Source organism: Odocoileus virginianus, chromosome 5 (genome assembly GCF_023699985.2).
Source record: "Odocoileus virginianus isolate 20LAN1187 ecotype Illinois chromosome 5, Ovbor_1.2, whole genome shotgun sequence".
In the NCBI taxonomy this organism is placed as follows: Eukaryota; Metazoa; Chordata; class Mammalia; order Artiodactyla; family Cervidae; genus Odocoileus; species Odocoileus virginianus.
Window position 1 is genome coordinate 59385586 of NC_069678.1, and position 26070 is coordinate 59411655.

Below are 26070 nucleotides of genomic sequence, written 5' to 3' on the forward strand. Positions count from 1 at the left end.
CACATAACAGCTGAAAAAGATGTTTCATTCTCACAACTTGGTGATGCCTGAAACAAACTTGTTACATGGGATGAAACTTGCCTCCTCTACTATAGAACCTGTTGCCTGTTTGAAAATTCTAGTTATTATAATTTCTTTGTGTTAAAGCAAACTTTCCTCCTTGCAACTTCTCCACATCAGTTTCAGTTTTTCTCTGAGATATTCCAAAATAAACCTTTCTCATGGTAACAGCTCATTGAGATACCTCTCAGGAGCTCCCTGAGTTTTCTCATCTCCATGCCAAGCAGCCCCAGATCTTTCAGCCACTCCCCAGAAACCTGGCCCCCGGGTCCCTCTTCATCCCAGTGCATGCCTCTGAAGGCCCTGCAGATGCTCAGCACTGGAGAGGGATGTGGACTCCAAGCAGACAGCCTGGACACTGTCTCCAGGAGACCCTCCCTCTCATTTGAACGCATGCTCCTTAGAGGAAAAAAGTCAGATGAACCCAACTGTTTCAAATTAATTTTGTTTGGGAGAGCAAAGGAAAGGGAATTTCCAAACAGGGCCAAGGTCTTTGTCAAAGCTGTTCCTCTAAGATAGAGACGGACAACTGGCTGCCTGGAGAGGGGCCAGCTGGGAAGTGTAACCCTGTCCAGGGACACGAGCCAGCGCTGGCTCCGCCTCTTGGGAGGTGAGAAGGAAAAGCTGGTTTCCTCAGTAGAGATAAGCAGAGAGTGTGTGCACCAGGAATAAATAAAACTTCTTGTACCTGGCACGGGCCGTAACTCCTGCCCGCTGCTGGGACAAATGCCTCCCTCCCTCACTTTCACTATCAGAAGCCTCGGATAGCAGTTGTTGGGCCCTCACCTCTAGGACAGGAAGCTGCCAGCACATTTCTGGCTTTTACTAGCTCAGGACTTTCTAAATGGTTTTTTTTTAATGGGCGTAAGAGGTAGAAGAACCGGAGGTAGGAGAGAGCATGGAAGACATCATTTTGGTCTCAATCAGACTATTTTCTCAAGAATGACATCTGAAACTGTCTACAGTTGTTTTGTGTTTGGCAGTATTTAATAAAGATTGTACCCAAGGACTGTTTTGGAAATAGGAACTCTTCATTGTTTTTTAAGTTACCCTTATTATAAAAGTAAAGCTGCTCATTAAAAGGGGTAAAAAGCTATCAACCATAGTTCAACAATCCAAAGGCAACCTTCATTAACACTTCAGTGCACCTCTTGGCAGAATGTGTCAGTTTTTTATCCCTTTTCCAAATAATTATAATCGTAGTTTACAAAACACAATCTCAAATTATTCACACATTTTGTGAACATTTGTTCTATTAGTATACGCTTTACACAAATGTATTTTTTACAGTTCTATTAAGATGTAATTCATGTACCATAAGAATTTAAATTTGTCCATTTAAAGTATACAGTTTGGTGGTTTTTAGGATACACAGAATTGTGCAATGGTCACCATAATCAATTTGAGGGCCTATTATCCTAAGAAGAAGCCTTGGGCCCGTTAGCAATCATTCCCCATCCCCAACCATGCTGCAACCCCAGCCTTAGGCATCTACTCTGTCTCTATAGATTTGTCAATTCTGGACATTTCATATAAATAGAATTGTAAAATATATGGTATATTGTGACTGAAATCTCTCACTTAGCATATTTTTTAAAGGCTTATCCATGTTATAGCAAATGTCAATAATTCATCCCTTTATATTGTCAAATAATATTCTATTATATGGATATGCTACAATTTATCAGTTTGTCATTTGGTGGACATTTGTGTTGTTCCCACTTTTTAACTATTATAAATAATGCTGCTGTGCACATTTCTGTACAAATACGTTTTTATTTCTCTTGGATATATGCCTGGGAGTGGAATGGCTGGGTCACAGAGTAACTCTATGTTTAACCTTCTGTGGAACTGATGTATGGGATTTCCCTGGTGGCTCAGACCATAAAGCATCTGCTCACAATGTGGGAGACCCAGGTTCGATCCCTGGGTTGGGAAGATCCCCTGGAGAAGGAAATGGCAACCCACTCCAGTACTCTTGCTTCCAGGATGGAGGAGCCTCGTGGGCTACAGTCCACTGATGTATTGTTTTCCAAATTGTCTGCATCATTTTACATTCCACCAGCATCATATGAGGGTTCTAATTTCTCCACATCCTTGTCAGCACTTGATATTATTTGTCTTTCTTAGTATAACCATCCTAGTAGATATAAAATGTATCTCATTATGGTTTTGATTTGCATTTCCCTAATGGTTAATGTTCCGGTATTCTTGCCTGGAAAATCCCATGGACGGAGGAGCCTATTAGGCTACAGTCCATGGGGTTGCAAAGAGTTGGACACAACTGAGTGACTTCACTAATGGTTAATAATGCAATACTGCTCAGCCATAAAAAAGAACAAAATAATGTCATTTGCAGCAACACAGATGCAACTAGAGATTATCATAATAAGTGAAGTAAGTCAGAAAGAGAAAGACAAATACCATGACATCAGTTATATGTAGAGTCTAAAATATGGCACAAATGAACCTATCTACAACACAGAAACAGGCTCACAGACACAGAGAACAGACCTGTAGTTGCCCGGGGCGGGGGGTGGGAGAGGGAAGAACAGGGAGTTTAGGACTAGCAGATGTAAACTATTATATATAGCATGGATAAATAATGAGGTTCTACTGTATAGCACAGGGAACTATATTCAATATCCTGTGATAAACCATAATGGAAAAGAATATTAAAAAAGAATGCCTATATGTGTATAACTTAGAGTCACTTTTCTGTATAGCAAAGACTGGTTCAACACTGTATATCAACTATACTTCAATTAAAAGAGAGAAACACAAATCAAAGCTGCACTGAGCTACTGCCTCACACCAGTCAAAATAGCCATCATTAAAAAGTCTATAAATAAGAATGCTGGAGAGGGTATAAAAAAAGGGAACCCTCCTCCACTGTTGTCATGAAGTGAAAGTTGTTCAGTCGTGTTCGACTCTTTTGCAACCCCATGGACAATACAGTCCCTGGAATTCTCCATGCCAGAATACTGGAGTGGGTAGCCTTTCCCTTCTCCAGGGGATCTTCCCAACCCAGGAATGAAACCAGGGTCTCCTGCACTGCAGGTGGATTCTTTACCATCTGACCTATCAAGGAAGCCCTCCACTGTTGTTGGGAACATAAATTTGTGCAGCCACTATGGAAAGCAATATGGAAATTCCTCAAAAATTAAAACTAGATTTGTCATATGATCCAGCAATCCCACTCCTGGGTGTATATCTAGACAAAAATATAATTCGAAAAGATACATGCACCCCTATGTTCATGGCAGCTCTATTCACAATAACCAAAACATGGGAACAACCTAAATGTCCATCAACAGATGAGTGGATAAAGAAGATGTGGTATGTATACATACTACAATGGAATACTACTCAGCCATGGAGAGAATGAAATAATGCCATTTGCAGCAACATGGATAGACCTAGAGATTATCATACTAAGCGAAGTAAATCAGAAAGAGAAAAACAGATACCATGTGATATCACTTATATGTGGAATCTAAAATACGACAGTAAAGAACTTCTCTATGCAAAAGAAACAGATTCAAAGACAAAGAAAATAGATTTGTTGCCAACGGGGGGGCGGGTGGGATGGTTTGGGAATTTGGGATTAGTAGATGGAAACTATCATATATAGAATGGATAAACAACAAAGGACTACTGTCTAGTACAGGGAACTGTATTCAATGACAGTGAAAGTGTTAGTCACTCAGTCACGCTGGACTCTGTGACCCCATGGACTGCAGCCCACCAGGCTCCTCTGTCCATGGGATTTTCCAGGCAAGAATACTGGAGTGGTTTGCCATTTCTTTCTCCAGGGGACCTTCCCAACCCAGGAATCGAACCAGGGTCTCCTGCACTATAGGCAGATTCTTTACCATCTAAGCAATAAGCCATAATTGAAAGGAATCTGAAAATGAATATACACATATGTATAACTGAATCACTTTCCTGTACAGCACAAATTAACAAAACATTGTAAATGAACTATTCTTCAATTAAATAAACTTTAAAAAAATATAAAAAAATTTACATTCTTTTCAGCGGTATACTATTGGCTCTGTGTATCCACAGATTCAACCAACCTTGGGTCAAAAATATTCAGAAAAAAAACTCCAGGAAGTTCCAAAAGGCAAAACTTGATTTGCTGCAAAGTGGTAACTATTTAAGTAGCATTTACAGGCATATTTCTGTGATATTTTGGGTTTGGTTCCAGACCGCTAAAATAAAGCAAATATCACAATAAAACAAGTCACATGAATTTTTTTGTTTCCCAGTACATAAAAAAGTGATGTTTATTCCATGCCATAGACTGTTATCTGTGCAATAATAGTGTGTCTAAAAAAGTACATAACTAAAAGTATTGCTTAAAAAAAAAATGCTAACCATCATCTGAGACTTCAGTAATTTGTGATATTTTTGCAACAGTAACAAAGATCACTGATCACAGATCACCATAATAAGTATGATCATAATGAAAAAATGTAAAATATTGCAATAATTATAAAAATGTAACATAGAGACAGGAAGTGAGCAGATAGTATTTGGAAAATGGCACCAAAAGGTAGCTCGGTACAGGTTTGCTACCAACCTTCAATTAGTGCATTTCAGTTCAGTTCAGTCACTCAATCATGTCCGACTCTTTGTGACCCCATGGACTGCAGCATGCCAGGCTTTCCTGCCCATCACCAACTCTCGGAGTTTAAACTCATGTCCATTGAGTCGGTGATACCATCCAACCATCTCATCCTCTGTCGTCCCCATCTCCTCCTGCCTTCAATCTTTCCTAGCATCAGGGTCTTTTCAAATGAGTCACCTCTTCACATCAGGTGGCTAAAGTATTGGAGTTTCAGCTTTAGCATCAGTCCTTCCAATGAATATTCAGGACTGATTTCCTTTAGGATGGACTGGTTGGATCTCCTTGCAGTCCAAGGGACTCTCAAGAGTATCCTCCAACACCACAGTTCAAAAGCATCAATTCTTTGGCGCTCAGTTGATAGTCCAACTCTTATATCCATACATGACTACTGGAAAAACCATAGCCTTGACTAGATGGACCTTTGTTCGCAAAGTAATGTCTCCGATTTTTAATATGCTATCTTGGTTGGGCACAACTTTTCTCCCAAGGAGCAAGCGTCTTTTAATTTCATGGCTGCAGTCACCACCTGCAGTGATTTTGGAGCCCCCCAAAATAAAGTCTGTCACTGTTTCCACTGTTTCTCCATCTATTTGCCATGAAGGGATGGGACCAGATGCTATGATCTTAGTTTTCTGAATGTTGAGTTTTAAGTCAACTTTTTCACTCTCCTCTTTCACTTTCATCAAGAGGCTCTTTAGTTCTTCACTTTCTGCCATAAGGGTGGTGTCACCTGCATATCTGAAGTTATCGATATTTCTCCTGGCAATCTTGATTCCAGCTTGTGCTTCATCCAGTCCAGCATGTCTCATGATGTACTCTGCATATAAATTAAATAAGCAGGGTGACAATATACAGCCTTGATGTACTCCTTTCCTGACTTGGAACCAGTTGTTGCTCCATGTCCAGTTTTAACTGTTGTCTCTTGACCTGCATACACATTTCTTAGGAGGCAGGTCAGGTGGTCTGGTATTCCCATCTCTAATAATTTTCCACAGTTTGTTGTGATCCACACAGTCAAAGGCTTTGGCACTGTCAATAAAGCAAAAATGGATGTTTTTCTGGAACTCTGTCCCTTTTTCGATGACCCAACGGATGTTGGCAATTTGATCTCTGGTTCCTCTGCCTTTTCTAAATCCAGCTTGAACATCTGGAAGTTCACGGTTAACATACTGCTGAAGTCTGATTGGAGAATTTTGAGCATGACTTTGTTAGCATGTGAGATGAGTGCAATTACTGTGGTAGTTTGAGCATTCTTTGGCATTGCCTTTCTTTGGGATTGGAATGAAAACTGACCTTTCCAGTCCTGTGGCCACTGATGAGTTTTCCAAATTTGCTGGCATATTGAGTGCAGCACTTTCACAGTATCATTTTTTAGGATTTGAAATAGCTCAACTGGAATTCCACCACCTCCACTAGCTTTGTTTGTAGTGATGCTTCCTAAGGCCTACTTGACTTTGCATTCCAGGATGTCTGGCTCTTGGTGAGTGATCACACCATCATGATTATCTGGGTCAAGAAGATCTTTTTGATATAGTTCTTCTGTTTATTCCTTTCACCTCTTCTTAGTATCTTCTGCATATGTTAGGCCCATACCATCTCTGACCTTTATTGTGCCCATCTTTGCACGAAAAGTTGCCTTGGTATCTCTAATTTTCTTGAAGAGATCTCTAGTCTTTCTCATTCTATTGTTTTCCTCTATTTCTTTGCATTGATCACTGAGGAAGGCTTTCTTATCCCTCCTTACTATTCTTTGGAACTCTGCACTCAGTTGGGTATATCTTTCCTTTTCTCCTTTGCCCTTAGCTTCTCTTCTTTTCTCAGCTGTTTGTAAGTCCTCCTCAGACAACCATTTTCCCTTTTTGCATTTTTTTTCCTTGGAGATGGTCTTGATCCCTGCCTCCAGCACAATGTCAAGAACCTCCATCCATAGTTCTTCAGGCACTCTATCAGATCTAATCCCTTGAATCTGTTTGTAGCTTCCACTGTATAGTTGTGAGGGGTTTGATTTAGGTCATACCTGAATGGTCTAGAAGTTTTCCCTACTTTCTTCAATTTAAGTCTGAATTTGGCAATAAGGAGTTCATAACTTGAGCCACAGTCAGCTCTTGGTCTAGTTTTTGTTGACTATATAGAGCTTCTCCATCTTTGGCTGCAAAGAATATAATCAGTCTGTTTTCAGTATTGACCATCTGGTGATGTCCATGTGTAGAGTCTTCTCTTGTGTTGTTGGAAGAGGGTGTTTGCTATGATCAGTGCGTTCTCTTGGCAAAACTTTATTCGCCTTTGCCCTGTTTCATTCAGTTTGTAAAGAAGCACAGTATCTGTGGAACAGGATAAAACAAAACTCAGTAAATGAGGGTTATGTTTGTACATTGTATTTACAATAATTTATACAGCATTTACATTGTACTGGGTATTATAAGTAATCTAGAGTATTATAAGTAATCTAGAGGTGATTTAAAGTATAGGGGAGGAGGATTTACATGGGTTATGTGCAAATACTATGCCACTTTATATAAGGGACTTGAGATTTTCATATATATAGCATTCCTAGAATAAATTCCCCCACAGATACTGAGGAAGGATTGTATAAGAAAGCCCTATTTTTCCATAATTGTCAAGGAATTTATATTTTTTTAAAATTTTTGCTAACTTGATCAGGACACATTGTTTCATTAATTTGTCTTCCAGTTGCATTTCTTACTTTGTGAATTTTCTGATACTGTCCTTTCCCATATCTAAATGTTTTTCTTGCTGTCTTGTTTGAATTCCTTTTATGGCCCATCTAATTGTTTGGCTCCCTATCATTCAGTACCCTGCAGCATACTGATCAAAAATTCTTGCTGGATCGCTTGAATCTTCTGTCTCCATAGTCGGAACTTGCAAAGATTTGAATTAGTTTTGTGGGTTTTTTTTTTTTTTTAATGTTTTAGCATCTTTTTATTAGCTATTTCCACTGTTGGAAGGGCTCATCCTGCAAAACTTCTCATACTTGTACCATAACATTTTTGGTTCTTTGCTTTCTCCTAAAAGTGGTCCTTTGCTTTCTCCTGAAAACTTTTACCAGTCCGGTGTTCCAGACTTCAAATTTCTTCTGTTGGCTCATTAATTAACTGTGCAGATAATATAGTTATGCAAGCTAAAGCATTTTGCATGCATCACTTCACATTGGCTCACATAAACATTAAGAGATAATTATCACTATCATTGTTAAGACTGGAAACCTGAAGCACAGAGAGATTTCAAACCTCTTTCAAAGTTGCACAGTTAGTGAGTTGTTGAATTGGATTTTGACCCCAAGCCCTCAGACTCAAGGGCCACTGGGGTGACCAGTTAGTTCATCTGATCCATGAAATCAAAGTGGAAATGGATGAATAGGGCCTGGTGTTACTACCCTCAGGTTAAAATGTACCCTTCAATTGTGTCCACACCCAAAGTTGTGACTAGTTTTGGGCACCATGAAAAGACTGATAGAGGAGCTGGGACTTCTCTGGTGGTTCAGTAGCTAAGATTCTGAGCTCCCAGTGCAGGGGGCCTGGGATTCTATCCCTAGTCAGGAAACTAGATCCCACATGCTACAACTAAAATTCCTGCATGCCACAGCTAAGACCTCGTGCAGCCAAATAAACAAATATCAAAAACAGAAGAAGAAGAAAGGTAGCAGAGCTCTTTTGTGGTCAGATGCCTTTGCTTTCCCTTTCTCAAAACATGCTGCTTTGTTCTATATTGTATCTAAGCTAAATAAGTAAATAAATAATAAATAATAAAGAAAGCTGAGCATGCAGAATTGATGCTTTTGAACTGTGGTATTGGAGAAGACTCTTGAGAGTCCCTTGGACAGCAAGGAGATCCAACCAGTCCTGAATATTCATTGGAAGGACTGATGTCGAAGCTGAAACACCAATACTTTGGCCACCTGATGCGAAGAACTGACTCATCTGAAAAGACCCTGATGCTGGGAAAGATCGAAGGTGGGAGGAGAAGGGGATGACAGAGGATGAGATGGTTGCATGGCATCACCAACTTAATGGAAGGGAGTCTGAGTAAACTCCGGAGTTGGTGACAGACAGGGAGGCCTGGCATGCTGCAGTCCATGGGGTTGCAAAGAATCAGACACGAGTGAGCGACTGAACTGAACTGAAGCTAAATAAGCACAGGCCTGGCACAGAGTAAGTGCTCAAGAAAAGTTGGTTTTCTCTCCCTGTTTCCTTGGCCCCCAAGAGATGCCCTATCACCATCAGGGCAGAACCTTGGTGATGGATCATTAAGCCCACTATAATAATAAAAGCTGCCCCCTGAGTGCAGTCTACTGGTAGGCACTGGGCTAAGCAGTTCATATACACACCACGTCATAAACTCAGGTCAGTCTCACTATATGCTTGAGAAGTCACTCTTTAAAAACATAGTCAAATGACATGTTAAAACATCTGGAAAGATGATTCTTTTCTATATATATCAGATCATGTTACTACTCGTCTGCTCAAACCCCCAGTGGCTTCTCAACTCATTTAGAGTAAAAACTAAAGGCTTTACAAGGAATAATGTTCTTTCTTACTTTTTCTCAAACATCCATTCAAAGCATATCTTCCACCTTCTGGTCATTGCATCTGTGTTCCTCCCACTCTCACCTGGAATTCTTCCCTATACTTAGTTCATGTTTTGTCACTGTCTCAGAGAGGCCTTCTTTGACCACCCTTTCTAACTAGCTTCTCTTCTCATACCCCTCACTCCGCTTTGTTCACTGCGCTTGCCACCTGACATCCATATTTACCTATTGTCTGTTTCACTCAACTAGATTTTTAGGTACATGAGAAAAGGAACTCCGTCTTTGCTCACTGTTGCACTTATTGCCAGAAACTTGAGTCACAAACTGTAGGTGCTTAAAAGAAGTATTTGTGGAAGGAAGGAAAGAAAGAACTGCTAATATCCCCATCTTATAGATGAGAACTCAGAGAGGTTAAGTAGGTTGCTCAAGGTCACACAGCTAATTAAGTAGCAAGACAGAAATCTAAGACTTCAACTCTTAGCTTCTACATGGTTCTGTCACTAAGTATCACCTAACACATACACAAGTATTGGAGAGCTTATTGGGAATATTTCATGAGTTTTTTTCAAAAAGAGGCCTAAGTAAATGTTATTTATAGATTACTTGCTTTTAAAAAAAGGGAAAAACACAGAAAGAATAAAAAATCATCATATACATTTTGGGTGAAAACACAAAACTAGAAGGGCTTGAGTATTTTAGTTGGCTTTAGTTTGGTACTTATTTTAATTCCTTCTCACAAATCCATTCAAAGGGCATGGAATAATCCTTCTATCTGTGACATTGGGCAGTCGCTGCAAATACCTGGGCATAGGGCTTATCTAGAAGGCCACAGTCCAAGCATCTTCTCAGAATGCTGACCTATTCTATTTATTTAGCCCGAGGTAACATAATCCTTTAGCCATCCAATTTGTAGGTCAGCTATAACAGGGTTGGGAAGTTGGTGGCTGGATATTATCTTCTTTACTCCTTTCAGATTTTAGTAAACAAAAAGTGAAATACTATGTCCAAAATACATAAACCAGAGCACACACGTGCTAGAAAGCCCTTCAGGGAGCATCTGGTCTACCCTCTCATTTTCCAGATGAGGAAAATAAGTCCTTTGGAGGTGAATTTCTATATATATTACAATTGTGCTTGACATTTGCTTTCAAATCTAGCATGGCATTATGCCAAATGAACCCCCAAACTGAGAATATATGGCCAAAAAAATCCACATTTCCTCAGGAACTCACTGAATCATGACATCAGTTCTTTTCTCAAGTCTCGAAAATCTGAGTCTCACTAAAAATGATCTCATACCTCAACAGGGAATAAATCTATGGAACTGTTAACCTCAAACTGGCCATATATTGGCATTCTTTGTATATCCTGGACGACATCTGATTTAAGCCACCAATCTGTATTGGTTTTCATCTCTGTTCAAGGGTGCTGACCATGTACTACAGATATGAAGACTTGGTCTTCAGCCAGGCCAGAATTTAAGTCTAAGGATGGTCTATGTGACTGCAGTAAGACCCTCTGCACAGGAAACTTGTTAGCTTTAATGGCTTGAGATAAGTCTGAACAGTTTATTTTCTTTTCTTCTTTTGTTTTCCCCTATTTTCTTATTGCCTAATTTTCCAGTTTCTTCTTTTTTTCCTTTCTGATAGCAATATAAATGCATCATAAAAATCTAGAAAGAACAATTAAGTATTGACAATATTAAATTTACAATTCCAGACACTGGAAATGCTTTCATGTGTAACACTTCAAAGTCCATTAATTGAGAAAACAGGCTGTTTGTGAGAAATTCAGAACCTCAGATTTTACATCATCAGTCAGAACCTCCTCCAAATCTCCCCAGGGCCCATACTGAGAAAATATCTTGGTATGGGTAGTTGAGTCACGGTGGGAAAACTTTTTGTAATTGAGACCCTGAAAGTAAACTGCATCAGAAGTTTACCTTGAGACTGAAATGCTGGTGAAGGAGAAACAAAGGTGAACACTTGATTCCTGTTAGAATCCCATCTCTATTACTGTAGGCAGGCTACTCAATCTCTCCGTGTCTCCTCTATAAAAATGGAGATCAAGATCCCATCTCTGTAGGAAAATGGTGAGGGTCTCATGTGACGGGCCTACCGAGACCTTGGTGCAGAGGCAGGCCCATGTGTGTCTTCACTCAACATGAGCCACTGTTGTATGTGGCTTTCAGTGCAGTGTCATGACAACCAGAACTCAAAGAAGAGTCAGAAGAAAGTCGGCTCCATGCTCTGAATCATCCATATTTCACAGGGGCTCTGCCAGAAACCTCATGGTAGGTGGTTTATAGAACCCCAGCTAGGACCAGGCATAGCCTGCTCATTGCTCCAGGCCAGTGAAACCCAGGCAGCAGCTGCCAGGGATGCAGAGTATCTTTTTAGGTTGCCAGAGTTACTCCCTCCTTTTCTCCAGCATGTTGCTCAGCATGAAATCTGATGAAAATGAGGAGTCTGGACCAGCAAAGGAGCAAGAGGAATAGAGGCCCAGAGGGATCATCTGAAGCCTGAGAAGGGGGCAGTGTGGAGTCCGGAAAGTGACTCCCAGGTCCTAGTGATGGGGGCAGGAAAGCAAAATGAAGTCAGTTAACTGGTTCCTATGACAGGAAAGAGAATTCCCCAAGCTAGACCCCTAGGGAAACCAGCTTAGAAATTAGACAGAGCTTACTTTATTAAACCATAAGAAGGATAAAGATACTGGGAAAGGGGTTCAAGGTACCCAGGGAAAGGGGACGGTGGGTGGGAGAGATTCAGATAAATACATTTCTTCTGCTGTCTGTTTCTCAGTGGAAAGGAAAAACACACACACCCTCTCCTCCATAATGAGAGGTTTGGTCTGTGCCTTGCTCTGACTTCCTCACAAACAACCACAGGGATGGAGCAGACTCCTCAGATTACTCTTGACCTTGGAAGTTGACCCTTGGAAATGCATTCTACTTCAAGATTAAAAAAAAAAAAAACAAAAACTCTAACAACCTCTTATGAAAAATGGCTTATTTCTGTTGGGACCCTGTTTCCTTCCTCTCATCCACTGCTGCTCCACAGTTAAGCTCAATTTAATAAACACACACACACACACACACACACACACACACACACACCCCAGGCCATTCCTCTTTTAATTAAAGCCCTTCATAGCTTCCCACTATCTTTAGATTAAAATCCAAACAGCAAATTGCGGGACAATAAGGTTCCCCCTATCAGCCCTTGCCCACCTCTCAGACCTCATCCACACTATTCTCTGTATGTTATTGCCAGCTATGCTGGCCTTGGTCTTCTTCCAGGCTTTTTCCCAATTAGGGCCTTTGCACCAACTGGTCTCTGTATTTGAAATAGTCTTCCCCCTGATTTTGTGGCTGACTCCTCCTTGTCTTTCATGTCCCACTCACATGCCACCTTCTCAGGAAGATGTTCCTGAACCACAAAGCCCAAATCTAAATCCATATACACACTCTATCACTTGCCAGCACTTAATCACGTCCTGGCCTCTTTCTTGTACACTTGCTCCTTGATTGTTGTTGTCACTCCTACAGGGACATAAAACCCATGATCACAAGGCTTTAACTTTCCTGTTCATCACTATTCAGAATCTAGAGGTTTGCCTGACACATAACCGGGATTAATACCTAATTATAAATGAGAAGAATGAAGTTCATGTTTCCTCCACTGCCTCCATTGCCATTTTTGACACCACCACCTGATTCCTTATCATCTCCCGCCCACACAATCCAGATACCAGAACCTTATTTTCATCTTCATCATCATACTATGGGGCTCCTGCTCAACCATCACCAGCTTGGAACCCCTCTAAATCTCTTCAGAACTTCTACATTGGGACTTCCCTGGTAGTCCAGTGGTTAAGAATCTGCTTGCCAATGCAGGGGTCATGGGTTCAGTCCCTGGTCCAGGAATTAAGATCCACATGCCACAGAGCAACTAAGCCCCAACTACTGAACCAGAGCATTCTAGAACCCATGCTCTGCAACAAGAGAAGCTACTGCAACGAGAAGCCTGCAAACAGCAACTAGAGAGCAGCCTCTGCTTGCTGCAACCAGAGAAAGCCCACGAGCAGCAATTAAGACCCAAAGCAGCCAAAAATATAATTTTTTTAATTAAAAGAAAAAACAAAACTTCTAAATCTTCCAAGTCTCTTTTACCCCACCTCCACTAAAGCAGGAATTCCAGCTGCTCAACCATTCCCAAATCCTTAAGTCCATTAGCTTCCTTTCAACTTGAGTCCATGCACAGACTTTTGGCATCATGACTAAGAACACAGGACTGCGGCCACACCAGTAACTAGGGTTTGAGATTTGTTGTGAGGATTCAACGAGCTCAGCACCATGCCTGGCACATGCTAAGTATTCAATCAACATTAGCTGGTCTCATTACTATCACTACCATAATAAAAGTTTCTTATTTGTCTCTGCCTCCTGCTCTTTCCTGTCCCCCAGCCCACTCCTATTTGGTTAGTTTTACTCTTTTTGGTTCATTTATAAGGGTTGAAGTTGGGACCTTGCCAGGTCTTCTTGGCGGCAGCTCACAGTTCTGACTGGAGAGAACCAGCTTGGTGCAGGTTGGAGAAGAGCTAAGAGCTTTCCAGACCCTCAGGAAACTTGCACACCAGACTTTGGGCTTTAGGCTCCAGCCATCTGGTGTCCATGGGTGGGCTTCTAAAACTGATGGAAGTGAGGGGCAGAGGCCCTCTAAGCAAGGTATGTTGGAGTGATGTTCACCCATGTTTTCTCTTAGGCAAGAGCCTAAGCTGGATTCTACCCTTTGGGGTTATCAACTCAGGGTTTACTACAACCCTTTTAGTTTTCCTTAGCCTTAGATTCTTGTTCAAGATCTCAGTCATGTAGAGAGGCAATCCTTGGTATTGATGAGCAAATCTCGGCCCAACTCCCAGTGGAAGCTACCCATGTCTTCCGGGTATAGTTCTAAGACTCAGGCAGACTGAATTTGTGAGACCTTTTCATTGCCTCTCCTCAGATATGCCTCAGGCCCTCCCTGTGGGGAATTTTTCATTTGAGGAAATCCAATTTATTTCAGGATGGTTAAAAGTGATAACTTCAGTTCAGTTCAGTGGCTCAGTCGTGTCCGACTCTTTGCGACCCCATGAATCACAGCACGCCAGGCATCCCTGGCCATCACAAAGTCCTGGAGTTTACTCAAACTCATGTCCATCGAGTCAGTGATGCCATCCAGCCATCTCATCCTCTGTCATCCCCTTCTCCTGCTGCCCCCAATCTCTCCCAGCATCAGGGTCTTTTCCAATGAGTCAACTCTTCGCATGAGGTGGCCAAAGTATTGGAGTTTCAGCTTCAGCATCAGTCCTTCCAATGAATATTCAGGACTGATTTCCTTCAGGATGGACTGGTTGGATCTCCTTGCAGTCCAAGGAACTCTCAAGAGTCTTCTCCAACACCACAGCTCAAAAGCATCAATTCTTCGGCTCTCAGCTTTCTTCACAGTCCAACTCTCACATCCATACATGACCACTGGAAAAACCATAGCCTTGACCAGATGGACCTTTGTTGGCAAAGTAATGTCTCTGTTTTTTGACATGCTATCTAGGTTGGTCATAACTTTTCTTCCAAGGAGTAAGCATCTTTTAATTTCATGGCTGCAGTCACCATCTGCAGTGATTTTGGAGCCCAAAAAAATAAAGTCTGACACTGTTTCCACTGTCTCCCCATCTACCAGATTCTCAAATACTTGAGAAGAAGAAGAATGACTGAGTAAGGGAACTCAGAAATAGATATGACTAGAGACCTGCTGTTATGAGGAACTGGCAAGACTGTAACTAAGATGACTTTGTAAAACTAACTAAATTATTTCCACAAATGCTCTAAGCCCATTGTATGTGCCAGACACTGTGCTAAATGCTGGAGATGAGGGTTCGGTAAGGCAGGCCCGGTCTATGCCCTCCTAGAGCTCAAAGTCAGAGTGTCTGTACAGGCAAGAATTACACAGTGTGACTGATGATGCTACTGCCAAAGGGAAGACACAGGGTGCTCTATCTGGAAGCACATGGGAGAGAACACTTAACCCCAACTGGAAGTACTGGGCTTGGGGAGGGCTTCTTGGAGAACAGCACAGTGCTGCAGGTGAGGCTTCAAGGATGAATGAGTCAGCCAGATGGCAGGGGATGTTGAAGGGAAGAGTTTCAGGCAAAGCTGAGAGCCTGTGTCAAGGAAGAAAGACAAGAGGTATGGTGTGCTGCGGGAACCTAGGAGCAGTGGGCCAGGGCTCTACTGCCAGAGGTTCTGGGTTAATTGGTCTTGGATGAAGCCCGGCCTTGGGTATTGTTAAAAAGCTTCCCAGGTGACTTTCATGTGTAGCCAGAGTTGAGAACTGCTGGACCAGAACATGGGATGAAAGAGAGGGCGTGGTGAGGGGTGAGGCTGTAGATATGAGCTCAGCCAGATCACACAGAACCTGGAAGACTGTGTCAAGGAGCTTGAGTTTTCTTCTCTGAGCACTGGAGACTATTTAAACATTCAAGCAAGGGAACAAACAGCTTGATCAGACTTGCAGATTTCACAGATCCCTGTTGTGGAATTGGGATTAGAGACGGGCAGGCATCGAAGTAAGAAAACCAACTGAGAGGCTCTTGCAATAATTGAAGCAAAAGATGATCACAACCTGAATTAGGTGAGTGACAGCAGGGATGGATGGAGGCAGATGAATTCAGAGATATTTGGGAAGCAGAACACCTAGGGCTTCATCAAAGATGGGCTATGGGAGGGAAAGGTCAAGGGCCAGCTCTTTGTTTAGACAGAGTATCATCCCCTGAGACAGGGCTCATCCATCAGAGGGCAAGTACCAGAAAAGGAGAGGCTGGTATGTGGGTGGGTGGGAGGATATTAGCCTGGGATCTGTTGAGTTTGCACGCCAGTGGGACATCCAAGTAAGGTAAGCAGTCAGTAGATAGTAGTTTAACTCTCAAATAAAACATCTAGGTTGAAGATAGAAATGTAGAAGTTATCAAAAAAGAAAAATGGTAGGTATGGATGAGATTGCCCAGGGAGAGGGTGAACAGGAAAATATGTTGACAGAACCTGTCAAGTTGTTTCCTTCCTGCAGGCAGACAGACCTGAATTCACTAAGGGTAATTTGGCTACACAATGAAGGGACTTGTCCTAGCCAGTCCTCCTCAAGTGCGTGACCTGGCTTACCCCAGCCAACATAAACCCCTGCTGCTGGCCTATATTTGGGCCCATCACTGTTCGTGCAATTGGATCACGTTGATTGGCAGTGAGGAGCGGCTGGCAGTTGAGTCTTGCACCTATGGAGCTTAGCTGCAGGAGGCAGTTCCAAACTCCATGGCTCTGCTTAGAGGTTTCTAAATGCAGAGGTAGTTATGCGTCAGACATCTGAGGCATTTAAAAGAAAGTAAGCCTGAATCATCTGAGAATGGGAACATTTGACACCTAACTCAGCAAGGAGGCCCTAGGAAGAATTTGCTATGGATAATGGAAGGATGGGTGAGCAACAAGCAATGATTTTATTCTCCAATCTGAGCAATTGTGATTTTATTTCACATTTAGCCTGCCTGGATCTAAGTGCCCCCAGATGCCCTCAGATTCCAGAGATTCCAATCTCTGTTGTATTGTAAATAATAACAACAAAGTACTCTGACTTTAAGTAGGGTTTTCTGTTTTAATTTTGTTTTACCCTTCAGTTCAGTCAGTTCAGTTAGTTCAGTCGCTCAGTCGTATCCGACTCTTTGTGACCCCATGAATCACAGCACGCCAGGCCTCCCTGGCCATCACCAACTCCCGGAGGTTACTCAAACTCATGTCCATCGAGTCAGTGATGCCATCCAGCCATCTCATCCTCTGTCATCCCCTTCTCCTGCTGCCCCCAATCCCTACCAGCATCAGGGTCTTTTCCAATGAGTCAACTCTTTGAATGAGGTGGCCAAAGTATTGGAGTTTCAGCTTCAGCATCAGTCCTTCCAATGAACACCCAGGACTGATCTCCTTGAGGATGGACTGGCTGGATCTCCTTGCAGTTCAAGGGGCTCAAGAGTCTTCTCCAACACCACAGTTCAAAAGCATCAATTTTTCGGCACTCAGGTTTCTTAACAGTACAACTCTCACATCCATACATGACCACTGGAAAAATCATAGCCTTGACTAGATGGACCTTTGTTGGCAAAGTAATGTCTCTGCTTTTTAACATGCTGTCTAGGTTGGTCATAACTTTTCTTTCAAGGAGTAAGCATCTTTTAATTTCATGGCTGCAGTCACCATCTGCAGTGATTTTGGAGCCCCCAAAAATAAAGTCTGACACTGTTTCCACTGTCTCCCCATCTATTTCTCATGAAGTAATGGGACCAGATGCCATGATCTTAGTTTTCTAAACGTTGAGACTTAAGCCAACTTTTTCACTCTCATCTTTCACTCTCATCAAGAGGCTTTTTAGTTCCTCTTCACTTTCTGCCATAAGGGTGGTGTCATCTGCATATCTGAAGTCACTGATATTTCCCCCGGCAATCTTGATTCCAGCTTGTGTTTCTTCCAGCCCAGCATTTCTCATGACGTACTCTGCACATAAGTTAAATAAGCAGGGTGACAATATACATACTTCACATACTCCTTTTCCTATTTGGAACCAGTTTGTTGTTCCATGTCCAGTTCTAACTGCTGCTTCCTGATCTGCATATAGGTTTCTCAAGAGGCAGGTCAAGTGGTCTGGTATTCCCATCTCTTTCAGAATTTTACACAGTTTATTGTGATCCACACAGTCAAAGGCTTTGGCAAAGTCAATAAAGCAAAAATAGATATTTTTGTGGAACTCTTGTCACTTTTCTGATGATCCAGTGGATGTTGGCAATTTGATCTCTGGTTCCTCTGCCTTTTCTAAATCCAGCTTGAACATCTGGAAGTTCATGGTTCACATACTGCTGAAGCCTGGCTTGGAGAATGTTCAGCATTACTTTACTAGCGCGTGAGATGAGAGCAATTGTGCGGTAGTTTGAGCATTCTTTGGGATTGCCTTTCTTTGGGATTGGAATGAAAACTGACCTTTTCCAGTCCTGTGGCCACTGATGAGTTTTCCAAATTTGCTGGCATATTGAGTGCAGCACTTTCACAGCATCATCTTTCAGGATTTGAAATAGCTCAACTGGAATTCCATCACCTCCACTAGTTTTGTTCATAGTGATGCTTTCTAAGGCCCACTTGATTTCACATTCCAGGATGTCTGGCTCTAGGTGAGTGATCACACCATTGTGATTATCTGGGTCGTGAAGGTCTTTTTCGTACAGTTCTTCTGTGTATTCTTGCCACCTCTTCTTAATATCTTCTGCTTCTGTTAGGTCCATACCATTTCTGTCCTTTATCGTCGAACCCATCTTTGCATGAAATGTTCCCTTGGTATCTCTAATTTTCTTGAATAGATCTCTAGTCTTTTCCATTCTGTTGTTTTCCTCTATTTCTTTGCACTGATTGCCGAGGAAGGCTTTTTTATCTCTCCTTGCTGTTCTTTGGAACTCTGCATTCAAATGGGAATATCTTTCCTTTTCTCCTTTGCTTTTTGCTTCTCTTCCTTTCACAGCTATTTGTAAGGCCTCCTCAGACAGCCATTTTGCTTTTTTGCATTTCTTTTTCTTGGGGATGGTCTTGATTCCTGTCTCCTATATAATGTCATGAACCTCCATCCATAGTTCATCAGGCACTCTGTCTGTCAGATCTAGTCCCTTAAATCTATTTCTCACTTCCACTGTATAGTCATAAGGGATTTGATTTAGGTCATACCTGAATGGTCTAGTGGTTTTCCCAACTTTTACCCTTAACAAGCCTACAAAATGTGGCAAGTATTAGCCTCATTTTAATTTTTTTTTCATGTGGACCATTTGTTAAAAGTCTTTATTGGATTTGTTACAATATACTAAGTTGTGTCCGAATCTTCGAGATCCCATCCACTGGAGCACGTCAGGATCCTCTGTCTTCCATTATCTCCTCAAATTCATGGCCATTGAGTCAGTGATGCCAGCCAACCATCTCATCCTCTGCCACCTCCTTCTCCTTTTGCCTTTATTAAATCTTTCCCAGCATCAGGGTCTTTTCCAATGAGTCTGCTCATCACATCAGGTAGCCAAAGTACTGGAGCATTGCTTCTGTTTTGTGCTTTAGTTTTTTGGCTATGAGCCATGTGGATTTTAGCACCCAAGCCATGGGTCAACATCCATTGGATCCAACATTCGCTGGATCATTGAAAAAGCAAGATAATTCCAGAAAAATATCTACTTCTGTTTTATTGACTATGCCAAAGCCTTTGACTGTGGGGATCACAACAAACTGTGGAAAATTCTGAAAGAGATGGGAATACCAGACCACTTGACCTGCCTTCTGAGAAATCTGTGTGCAGGTCAAGAAGCAACACTTAGAACAGGACATGAAAAAACAGACTGGTTCCAAATCAGGAAAGGAGTACATCAAGGCTGTATATTGTCACCCTGCTTATTTAACTTATATGTAGAGTACATCATGAGAAATGCTGGACTGGATGAAGCACAAGCTAGAACCAAGATTGCTGGAAGAAATATCAATAACCTCAGATATGCAGATGACACCACCCTTAAGGCAGAAAGCAAAGAAGAACTAAAGAGCCCCTTGATAAAAATGGAAGAGGAGAGTGAAAAAGTTGGCTTAAAGCTCAACATTCAGAAAACTAAGATCATGGCATCTGGTCCCATCCCCTCATGGCAAATAGATGGAGAAACAGTGGAAACAGTGACAGACTTTATTTTGGGGGGCTCCAAAATCACTCCAGATGGTGACTGCAGCCATGAAATTAAAAGATGCTTGCTCCTTGGAAGAAAAGTTATGACCAACCTAGACAGCATGTTAAAAAGCAGAGACATTACTTTACCAACAAAGGTTCATCTAATCAAAGCTATGGTTTTTCCAGTAGTCATGTATGGATGTGGGAGTTGGACTATAAAGAAATCTGAGCACTGAAGAATTGATGCTTTTGAACTGCGGTATTGGAGAAGACTCTTGAGAACCCCTTGGACTGCAAGGAGATCCAACCTAAAGGATCATCCTAAAGGAAATCAGTCCTGAATATTCATTGGAAGGACTGATGCTGAAGCTGAAACTTCAATACTTTGGCTACCTGATGTGAAGAACTGACCCATCTGAAAAGACCCTGATGCTGGGAAAGCTTGAAGGTGGAAAGAAAAGAGGACGACTGAAGATGAGATGACTGGATGGCATTACTGACTCAATGGACATGAGTTTGAGTAAGCTCTGGGAGTTGGTAATGGACAGGGAAGCCTGGTGTGCTGCAGTCCATGGGGTCACAAAGAGTCAGACACGACTGAGCGACTGAACTGAACTGCACTGAACAGGGGTCAAACCCACAACCCCCTGCACTGGAAGGTGAAGTCTTAACCACTGGGCTGCCAGGTAAGCCCCATGCCCCATTTTAAAGATGAAGTAACATATATACACTATCCAATGGCTCAGCAGTAAAGAATTCACCTGCCAATGCAGGAGACATGGGCTTGACTCCTGGGTTGGCAAATATCCCCTAGAGAAGGAAATTGCAACTCACTCCAGTATTCTGGCCTGGGAAATCCCATGGACGGAGGAGCCTGACTGGCTACAGTCCCTGGGGTCTCAAAGAGTGGGACATGACTTAGCGACTAAACAACAACACATATACACTACCATGTGTAAAATAGATAGCTAGTGGGAAACTGCTATATAACACACCTAGAGAGGTGGGATAGGGGCAGGATGGGAGGGAAGCTCAAGAGGGAGGGTATATATGAATACTTATGACTGATTCACATTGTTGTATGTCAGAAACCAAAACAATATTGTAAAGCTATTATCCTCCAATTAAGAATAAAACTTAAAAATAAAAAAGAGCAGGTAACTAAGATTGAAAGGAAATGTCTACCCACTCCAGTATTCTTGCCTGGAGAATTCCACGGACAGAGGAGCCTGGCGGCACAGTCCATGGGGTTGCAAAGGGTTGGAACACAACTGTGCAAATAACACACACACTGTAAAACAATTAAAAACATAAAACATATTAGCTTGCCCAAAGTTGCAGAAAATATAGATTGGGCTAACAGTTTCTCACTCCAAATTCACTCCAAGCTCTTAACTCTGGCTCCCACCTCTTTTAAAAGGGTCTTTTTAACCCACTCTAGAGAAGAGCTACAAGAGAGAATGGGAAGAGGATTTGGAAAGAAACTTTACAGTTAACTCCTGTGATTGCCATATTTGTGACTTTTTTCTTTGCTCTTTATCTCATCTCAGCATAAATCACACATACCTAACAGCAAGAAGTTTGAAAATAAGTGTCTGGACTGGGCAGAGGAATTGGGGATCCTGATTCCAGATGAATTCTAGAACCCTAGGACTGGAAGGGACCAATGGGTCATCTACTTAAACAGCTAAATTTACAGATGGAAGAAAGAGAGAGGAATGTAACTCATGCATGCTCACCTAGCCAACCATGGCCAAAAGCAGCCCAGAACCTTAGCATACTGACGTACACCCAAATAACAGCGTCAAATAACCACAGGCTCACAGCACCAAAACAAACACAACACCCCAAATATATAGGGGAATCAAGTGAAGTGAAAGTTGCTCAGTTGTGTCCAACTCTTTGCAACCCAGGCCAGAATACTGGAGTGGGTAGACTTTCCCTTCTCCAGGGGATCTTCCTGACCCAGTAATTGATCTGGGTCTCTTGCATTGCAGGCATATTCTTTACCAACTGAGCTATGAAGAAAGCTTATCAAGAGCTGACCTAAAAGAACCAGTATACACTCTACTACTCATTCCCCTTTTCTTTTGGATACATTTTCACTAGGCTCTGATTGAGAAAGTTAATTGGGCAAATTTTACTGTGGTACTCTGTCTTGTCTTTTGCTGAAGTCATAGGGAAGGTTGGTAGCAGTGCCTAGAAGGTAGAGTGGGTGGAACTGGGAAATTGCTCTGTAAGATTCAGGCTGGTGACAATGGGTTTCTTGATTCTACCAGTTTATTATTCACTAGGCACTAGAATTACATGTAATAATAGCTTGCATTTGTATAGTATATTCTAATTTACAAAGGGCTTTGATGACATTATATCATTTGATCCCACTGACAACCCCTTAAGGTAGACAAGACAGGTGTAATTATCCCATTTTATGGATGAGAAAACTGAGGCTTGGAGAAACCAAATGACTTGACCAAGCAAACTCAGTTACTAAACTGGAGTCTGGACTGGAACGTGGGTGGGTGTTCTTACTTAAGAGACCTTCAACTTTGCAAAGGTCACACAGCTAAGTAGAACTTGAATCCCAGTGAGGCTGCCTCCAGAGGTTATGATTTTGACCACCATGTTTTACCAGTCATTCAACAGACATATATTGTGTGTCTCTTTTCTTAGTTCCCTACTAACTGTCAATAGAATCCATGTACTCCTGCTAAGACCGGGACTCATTAGTGAAGGCATGCTTGGAAAAGGCTTCCAGAACCCTCTCCACACCTCAACAAATATAAGTCTGTGTCCTAATCTCAGAATCCCCATTAGCCCTAACTTCAGGGAAGATGAGTTAAGAGGAGTGATGGCTGAAGTCTCCAGGCCCTGGGCTGAGTCCAGCAGGAAGTAAGGAAGCCAGATGAAGGCTCTTCTTCCTAAGAGTCTTCTGTGTTGTCCTCTCCCTTGTCCTGTTAGCTAGTAGCAGCTGCTGGCTAGTCTTAAAAATTGCCCAACCTGAGAAGAACGTGTCACAGAGTACACAGGGCTTCCTTGGGCCTGGACCCCTGGGACAGGCAGCTCAGCCAAGCAGCTCCATAAATAGCACTGTCAGATGTGAAAGGGGAGGCAGGTCAGGAAAACACGCTGGCTCTCCTCAGTGACTATAAACCACTGAGTCTAAGCGATGAGTCTGAGGGAAAAAGACAATTTCTATTATGTAGGTTTAACACTGAGGAGTCCCTCTGAGAACTAATTCGTGTTATAAGTTGTTTACGACTTTCTATTCCTCATTCCTCCCCTCCCTTTTTCTTTGGTCAGTCCCTGACTAACACGCCTTTTCCATCGTGTCTGTCAGATGATATTGTATAAGAATCTAGACTGAGTTTTTCTATTTATAGAAGACAGTTGTGCTGCTTTAGCACAGGAACTAACGTTTGGTTCCGGGTTATGTTACATGTAAAAAACTTACAGAAATGTGTTTGTTCTCAAATGTTCTCTCCCATTCCTATTTTATCACATCAAAGAGGACTCTTCAAGTAACATATCCCTTTCCCATGTCCTTTTGAGTTACAAAAAATTTTCTTTCCTGATTGCAAAAGCAGTTCATGCCAGTAATAGGTTTCAAGGACTATGTCAATGTATAGTTAAAAAAATAAAAGTGCCTTTTAGTCTCCAGCCCAGAGATAACCACTGTTAACAGATGATGTCTCTTTTAGCATGAAGGCTTTCGCAATGATACATAGGAAAGGTCAAGAATGCTGATAGTAGGTTTTGATAGAAGCGGGGAAATGTTGCAAAGCCAGTTTCAAAAAAGGTTCAAAAGCAAAATGAAGAGGAGGTGGGAAAAGAAAAAAAGTGAAGAAAATAAGCCCCAGTGTTTCAGCCTGGGTGACTGGGAAGAAGGTGTTGCTGAGGGAAAGAATAGGAAAGGTGTTTAGTCTGTTAGGCCTGGGGGGCCATTCTGGGTAAATTATTATCATCATTCTAGGAGCCACTGTCACACACGCTTCAAAGCCTGCACTTAGCTTCCCAGATGTTTGTGTGCTGCTTGGTATTCCAAATCCAGACCACTTAAGCATCTCAATAGGACTTAAAAACTGACAGGGAGGGAGAAAATTCAAATGTAGAAAAGACAGAGAAACCTATTTGAGGAACTTCAAGTTTTCAATCATCACTTCTAAGCAGTTGCTTAGAACATATCAGCACTGTCATCCACAATTTCCATAAACTTACTCATAACCTTCTCAAAGTTTAAAACACTCTCTGCTGCTGCTGCTGCTGCTAAGTCACTTCAGTCGTGTCCGACTCTGTGCGACCCCGTAGACGGCAGCCCACCAGGCTCCGCCATCCCTGGGATTCTCCAGGCAAGAACATTGGAGTGGGTTGCCATTTCCTTCTCCAATGCATGAAAGTGAAAAGTGAAAGTGAAGTCACTCAGTCGTGTCCTACTCTTAGAGACCCCATGGACTGCAGCCTACCAGGCTCCTCTGTCCATGGGATTTTCCAGGCAAGAGTATTGGAGTGGGGTGCCATTGCCTTCTCTAATTAATGCAAAATCATCTTCAATGAAATATAATTTGAGCCAAACAGACATCTTAGGGCCAGGGTAAGAGGTACACTGTTCTCAATTAAAAATGTGAATTCTGCCAGCCTACTTTGGGGATACAGTTCAGTTCATTCACTCAGTTGTGTCCCACTCTTTGCGATCCCATGGACTGCAGCAAGCCAGGCCTCCCTGTCCAACACAAACTCCTGAAGTTTACTCAAACTCATGTCCATTGAGTCGGTGATGCCATCCAACCATCTTATCCTCTGTTGTCCCCTTCTCTTCCCACCTTCAAGCTTTCCCAGCATCAAAGTCTTTTCAAATTGGAGTTTCAGCTTCAGCATGTCCTTCCAATGAACATTCAGGACTGATTTCCTTTAGGATGGACTGGTTGGATCTCCTGGCAGTCCAAGTGACTCTCAAGAGTCTTCTCTAACACCACAGTTCAAAAGCATCAATTCTTTAGTGCTCAGCTTTCTTTATAGTCCAACTCTCACATCCATACATGGCTACTGGAAAAACCATAGCTTTGACTAGACCTTTGTTGGTAAAGTAATGTTTCTGCTTTTTAATATGCTATCTAGGTTGGTCATAACTTTCCTTCCAAGGAGCAAGTGTCTTTTAATTTCATGGCTGCAGTCACCATCTGCAGTGATTTTGGAGCCCCAGAAAATAAAGTCTGTCACTGTTTCCATTGTTTCCCCATCTATTTGCCATGAAGGGATGGGACCAGATGCCATGATCTTAGTTTTCTGAATGTTGAGCTTTAAGCCAACTTTTTCACTCTCCTCTTTCACTTTCATCAAGAGGCTCTTTAATTTTTCACTTTCTGCCACAAGTGTGGTGTCATCTGCATATCTGAGGTTATTGATATTTCTCCCAGCAATCCTGACTCCAGCTTGTGCTTCATCCAGTCCAGCATTTCTCATGATGTACTCTGCATATAAGTTAAATAAGCAGGGTGACAATATACAGCCTTGACATACTCCTTTCCCAATTTGGAACCAGTCTGTTGTTCCATGTCCTGTTCTAACTGTTGCTTCTTGACCTGCACACAGATTTCTCAGGAGACAGGTCAGGTGACCTGGTATTCCCATCTCTTCAAGAATTTTCCACTTTGGTACATCATCTAATAATTACAGCAGACCAAGAGTCAAGCTTTTGATTCCATCCCTCTTGCCACTATTAATGTTCTGGTACTCATTGCTGTGTGTATAACTAGGCAAATTCCCATTTCAGGATCTTGACAAACAGGTCCCACTGGTTCTTCCCTTCTTAATCCATTATCCCCACAAGAAGTGTGTGTTATTAAGTAGGCTGTACTGAAGCCAGTTCCTATACACCTTGAATGAGGCTGGTGAGGATCAAGTCAGAGGTTGGCCCTGCTGACTGGACAGTGGGAGGGTAATTGCTGCTGACTTGCAGCAATCCTCAGAGACTCCTAGATTCTCGGAGACTCCTACTCCCTGGATTGCTCCCCTGGTGAGGTTTTCAGTGGGGCTGTGACTGTACTTCTCCTACCTTTTAATTATCACAAAAGAAAAATAAG

General features: G+C 42.1%; 1 long non-coding RNA gene across 1 annotated transcript in view; it reads right to left on the bottom strand.

Moving 5' to 3' along the window:
• Positions 1 to 1025: 1025 nt before the first annotated feature.
• Positions 1026 to 26070, bottom strand: part of LOC139035216 (uncharacterized) — a 55327-nt gene continuing 30282 nt past the window's right edge. The window contains exon 2 of the long non-coding RNA XR_011487832.1: positions 1026 to 7017. This is a non-coding gene — a long non-coding RNA (uncharacterized lncRNA). The remainder of the gene's footprint in view (positions 7018 to 26070) is intronic.